The sequence below is a fragment of the Kryptolebias marmoratus genome, linkage group LG23 (genome assembly GCF_001649575.2).
Source record: "Kryptolebias marmoratus isolate JLee-2015 linkage group LG23, ASM164957v2, whole genome shotgun sequence".
In the NCBI taxonomy this organism is placed as follows: Eukaryota; Metazoa; Chordata; class Actinopteri; order Cyprinodontiformes; family Rivulidae; genus Kryptolebias; species Kryptolebias marmoratus.
In genome coordinates this window covers 13863787-13870105 of record NC_051452.1, presented here as the reverse complement: position 1 = coordinate 13870105, position 6319 = coordinate 13863787, and the positions used below count along the sequence as shown (strand labels likewise).

At 40.9% G+C, this 6319-nt stretch overlaps 1 protein-coding gene across 3 annotated transcripts in view; it reads left to right on the top strand.

Moving 5' to 3' along the window:
* Positions 1-6319, top strand: part of LOC108242155 (NACHT, LRR and PYD domains-containing protein 12-like) — a 608460-nt gene that overhangs the window by 597853 nt on the left and 4288 nt on the right. The window lies entirely within an intron of this gene.

Genomic DNA, 6319 nt, shown 5'->3' with positions numbered 1-6319 from the left:
AAGTCTCTGGGAAAACTGGCATTTGAGCAGCTGCAGAAAGGAAACTTGATCTTCTATGAATCAGACCTGACAGAGTGTGGCATCGATATCAGAGCAGCCTCAGTGTACTCAGGAGTGTTCACACAGATCTTTAAAGAGGAGAGAGGGCTGTACCAGGACAAGGTGTTCTGCTTTGTCCATCTGAGTGTTCAAGAGCTTCTGGCAGCTCTTTTTGTCTATCGGACCTTCATCAAATATAAGATCAATTTGATGAACGAAAATCCACCTAACTCCAGGAAATCAATATTTTTTAGGGCTACGAAACTTAAGTATCTCCATCAGAGTGCTGTGAACAAGGCCTTACAGAGTCCAAATGGACACCTGGACTTGTTCCTCCGCTTCCTCCTGGGTCTTTCACTGCAGACCAATCAGACTCTCCTACGAGGCCTGCTAAAACAGACAGGAAGTAGCTCACAGTCCAATAAGAAAACAGTCCAGTACATCAAGAAGAAAATAAGTGAGAATCTGTCTGCAGAGAAAAGCATCAATCTGTTCCACTGTCTGAATGAACTGAATGATGGTTCTCTAGTGGAGGAGATCCAACAGTCTCTGAGTTCAAGAAGTCTCTCCAGAGATAAACTGTCTCCTGCTCATTGGTCAGCTCTGGTCTTCATCTTACTGTCATCAGGAAAAGATCTGGATGTGTTTGACCTGAAGAAATATTCTGCTTCAGAGGAGGTTCTTCTGAGGCTGCTGCCAGTGGTCAAAGCCTCCAACAAAGCTCTGTAAGTACAGATACAGTGGGATGTTTCTAAATATATTACTGTTGTTTTTACTGGAGAAAAAGTTACAGATTCATTCTTGCCCTATTTCTTCTTCAGACTGAGTGACTGTACCCTGTATGAGAAAACATGTGAAGCTCTGTCCTCAGTTCTCAGCTCTCAGTCCTCCAGTCTGAGAGAACTGGACTTGAGGATCCATGATTCAGGAGTGAAGCCGCTGTCTGATGGACTGCAGAATCCAAACTGTAAACTAGAAACTCTCAGGTCAGTTTTCTCTGCTGCTCTGACACATTTTTCTACTGTTTCAGCTTCATACAGCCTCTGAGATACAAGATTCTTCAGCACTTTTATCAGTTTTTAACATATCTAGATAATTTTATCCCTTTCTGCTTATTTAAGGCTGCTTTATTAGTTACTTTATCAGCTCTCATTAACCTAGTTGTGTGACAATAATTGAATCATTATGTTCTACTAATAGCTTCATGCACCCCTTCTCCACAAAAGGTTCTGGACAAACTTTTTCTCACAGGGGTATGCGCCAAGTATAAGAAGTTATTGTGGGCATGTTTATGTGGAAAAGCGGGTGGGCTTTGATGGAGTCATTTTTCTTCTGCTGCTCTGCTGAGAAGCAGCTGGCCAAGGTTGTTAGAAAATACAGCCGTTTTAAGAACTGTTCCAGCAATACTTCTGAATCTATTAACTTAAAAAAATAGTCAATTGACAAAAAACTTGTGGATGGAGATATTATGAATGGTGTGTTTAAAAAGGAACGTCTCTCAACCCTGAGCCTACTTCTTGACTTCTTAGGATCGGAGACAAGGCCCCTTAGAAACCTTGCAAGGGTGAAAATCTAGTCCACTGTTCCACAACAGGAACGAAAGCCACACTGTTCGTCCTGGAGCTGAGGTTCGACAGTCAGATGGAGTCTCCATACCAACACCCTAGAGCAATGATTTTCACTATTTTTTTTTTTCAAAAGAGCCATATTGACAGATCAAAGTCAAAGGGACAGCCGCAATATCACACCAAGTCACTCAAATAAACAGACCCTCCAGGATTTTGCGATGTTACAATCGCAACTATTAACACAAAATCAAGCAAACCCCACAAAATCGCAACTTTTTGCGACTTTGCCAAAGACACCACAACTTTCCCACAACTTTCACCCAATATTTATTGTTTCTAAAGTGATTTGCCACCGTTTCTGTGGTCTAGTCTCTTCTTTGTGGGTTTGTGTAGTGTGGAATACAAAATAACCCCAAATAACTCACGAGGAAGAAAAAAAAAAAAACTCACAAAGAAGACACATGACGTCACATTTTGTTAACCTCACAATGCAGGGAGCATGCAGGTGGAGCAACTGAAGCGGAAATGTGAGCTAATGCTTCACATTTGCCCACAAAGATTTTAGCCGCGCAAAACAGTTTCCTACCCAGCTGCACGAGAGTGGGGGGAGCTGTTTTGCACGTCCTGCAGTGTAATCATCGAACATAAACGCAAGTCATCCATCGACAAACACTTTGTGTCTGCAAAACATGAGAGGAGAGCTGCAGTTGAGGGACAATCCAGAAATGGTCATGAATGTGAGTTTATAAGTTCTCAAAGTTCTCAAATAAAGCACCTTTTGAGAATGCCAATGTTTGTTGGTAATTATCTTACAAAATTAGTAAGTATTTTTGGTTTATATATTAAAAGTTATAGTTTTTTATTGATTTTAGTTTAAAAAAATCTCAACTTTTCATCGCAACTTTTCGGAAAATGCCCCACAAAATCAGGCATTTTAGCCTGCAACAATCACAAAAAATGCCTGTGAAATCCTGGAGGGATTGAATAAAGGAAAAAACAAACAACCCACCTATGAACAAAAAATAAATACAGCTAACACATTATATGTTTAAACTAAATGTACTTTAGTACTGAGATGAGCGGAAGCTGTGGTGCATGTCCTTGACTTTCTTCATGTTGTATTTGTAATTTGTTGCAACCACAGTGAGACATTCAAGCTGGGCATGGGTCAGCCAGTTTCTCTGTTAATGTTATAAGAATTCTTCGGTCCATTTCTCTTGAAACTTTCTGTGCTCATCTTTTATGCATCATACCTTTCGTTTTTTACTCAAAACACCTGTCGTCACTGATGTGCTTGTCCCCTCTCCGACATCGTCATGTAGATTTTTTCTTTTTCAAATTCTTAATCCTCACTATTTCTCACGTCTGTTTTTTGTCTTCTCTATAAATTGCTCCATATTGCGCACTAAATATAGTGAGCTAGCTAGCTTGTGGTATCACTGCTGCTGTGTAGCTCTGTTGACTCGGTGTGGCTGCGGCAGCGTGCTGTTGGAAACAGTGCCTGTGTTCCACAGTATCCCCCATTTGGAACCAACTTTAATTTAGGCAAAATGAGAAATAGAATGCAAGTGCTTGGAATGTAGAGTGCAATATATGTTTCTGTAGTAGGTTTTAAAAATTTATTGGCTGTTTTGGCGTATTGTTGTAACCGCTACAACCTTTCACAAGAGCCACCATGGTGAGCTGCATGTGGCTTGGGAGCCGTGCAATGAGTATCCCTGCCCTAGAGTAAACCTTTCTGGGGAGGTTCAGAAGTGTGATCCCCCAATACTTGGAACACATCCTCCAGTCCCACTTTTTAAAAACGGGAACCACCATGCCGGGCTTCCACTCCACAGGTGTTGTCCTGGTCCTAAATGCAACATTGAAGAGACGTGCCAACCATGACAGCCCCACAACATCCAGGGCCTTCAGAAACTCAGGGTGAATCTCATCCACCTCTGGCACCCTGCCACCTGGTAGCTTTTTGACTACCTCAGTGAGCACTGCCATGGTAATAGACTTGTCTTCCCCCAAGTGCCCAGACTCTGCCTCCTCAAAGGTGGACATGGTGGCCGGATTAAGATCCTCAAAGTGCTTCTTCCACCGCTCAACAATATGCTCAGGTCGGGTCAGCAGTTCCCTTCTCGAACAAAGCACGACCTTAGACGGGCCCGCTTTTCCCTTTCTGAGTCATCATTTGCCATAACCTCCTCAAGACCAACAGAAAATACTTCCCTATGGCCTCTCTGAATTCCTCCCATGCCCAAATTTTTGCATCCGCAACCACACAAACCACAGTCCTTCTGGCCACCATGTATCTATCAGCTGCTTAAGGAGTCCTCAAGGACAGACAAGCCCTAAAGGTGTTCTTCTTCAGCTTGATGGCCTCGATCACCAGTGGGTCCTCTGGTTGCTGCCGCGACAGGCACCAATGACCTTCAGGCCACAGCTTCTGGAAGCCACATCTACAATAGAGGCTGTGAACATGGCCCATTTAGATTCCATGACTCCGACCTCCCCTGGGACACAAGAAACACTTTCCTGGAGGTGTGAGTTAAAGATCTCACAGACAGGGGGCTCCACCAGACATTCCTAGTTCACCCTCACTACTGGTTTGGGTTTACCAGATCTGTCCATCAGTCTCCCCTGTCACCAAATCCAGCTCAGCACCCGGTGGTGATCAGTTGACTGCTCTGCCCTTCTTCTTACCCAAGTGTCTGTTCTGCAGAAGCCTGTTAATCACCCATTGATTCAAATCAGGTGTGTTGGATCAGAGAAACAAGTAAAACATGTGGAATGGTGGCCCCCAAGGACCAGGATTGGACACCCCTGCCTTAAAGTTTAACACATTTATTCAAACACCATTAGTCAATATTCATACAATCATAAAACCAGATGCATCTGGGAGACAATCAATGGGAATGAGATACACATCACCTTGAAAACTAGTCAAGCCATCACCCCAGGATTGTCTGAAGAGACAAAGTACGTTTGTCTGGTTTTATTACTATTACTAGGAATGAACCAGTGAGGATGAAGGAAATGAGATTGGCTTTATAGAATTGAGGGTGAATAAAAAACTTGTTACAGCTGGAAACATGGCAAGAAACAGGTGAGGTTGGCGTGGCAGGCAGACCGGAGAATAACAGCTGAGGGCAGGTGATTAGTGACACTGGAAACAAAGAACAAAAATACTAAACCATACACACTGACATGAAAAACACAAGATTCAGCATTGTTTTCATGCCATTTGACCCAGTGCTTGCAGTAAGAGTTCAGTCAGCTCACATCTGTGTGCTCCCTCTTCCGAAACATAGTGATTTGCTTAGGGACCATCAACAAATTATCAAACTAATGACATTTGATTAAAAAAAAAATTATGTAATGTAAAAAGGACTACTGACCAAGAGTAACTAGACTGGACAAATAGGACACACCTAATTTTATTTGATGTTAATGCATTTAATATCTTTTAATAATAAATAACATTTTGATGCTGATAAAAGAAAATAAAATGGTCAAAAAGACAGTCTGGATGAATGGATGTTAACTTGAAAGTTATTTCTTTACTGATATCTTGTCTTCAGGCTCAGTGTGTGTGACCTCTTAAAGGGAAGTGTTGAAGCTGTATCATCATTCCTCAGCTCCCAGTCCTTCAGTCTGAGACAGCTGAACCTGAGAACCACCAACCTGACAGATTCAGAAATCCATCTGCTGTCTGTTGGACTGAAGAGTCCACACTGTCACGTGGAGACTCTCGGGTCAGGAGGTTTTTATTACTTAACACAAATGAATGAGTTTTGATTTTTCAAAAAGTAATGTAAACTTAAGTATTTAACTGTATTTTAAAATATTTTCACCATATAAATACATGCATTAAGATCTCTTCAATTCACTACAAAAACAGTTCTCTTCTAAATCTGCTTGTTCTATTTTTGTCTTTTTATGCCACATTTAGTTTTTAGCTACCATTTTGCTACTTCTAATTTTTCTGCTCTTTTTAGCTACCAGCTAGCCCTTTCCTATTTAAGCTTTTGGCTAGACTTTCATGACTTTTAACTTTTAGCTGGTGTTTTCCTACTTTTAGCTTTTAGCTTGTTTTTTTTTTTTGTTTAGTTTTAATAACTCAGCATCAGCTACTTCAGCCAGTTTCAGCAGTCAGCATTTACACTGTGTTATTAAAGAAAACACATTTTTTTCCTAGTTTTTAATTCATTTTTTCTCTCATTTTCTCCTCAGACTGAGTGTTTGGAACCTGTCAGAGAGAAGCTGTGACGTTCTGTCCTCAGTCCTCAGCTCCCAGTCCTCTGGACTCAAAGAACTGGACATGAGTAACAACAACCTGCAGGATTCAGGAATCCAGCTGCTGTCTGTTGGACTAAAGAGTCCACACTGTCACCTGGAAACTCTCAGGTCAGAAGGGTTTTTATTATTCAACACAACCTAATGAGTTTATTCCAGAAGAGATGATATTATCAGCAGCAAACTTTCCTCATTGATCTATAGGTAAAATATTCAGCAACACAACATGAATATAATTCTACTAACAGGAAAAAAACAAACTTAAGTTCTTATTGAACATACAGGTGCTGGTCATAAAATTAGAATATCATGAAAAAGTAGATTGATTTCAGTAATTCCATTTAAAAAGTGAAACTTGTATATTATATTCATACATTACATACAAACTCATATATTTCAAATGTTTATTTCGTTTAATTTTGATGATT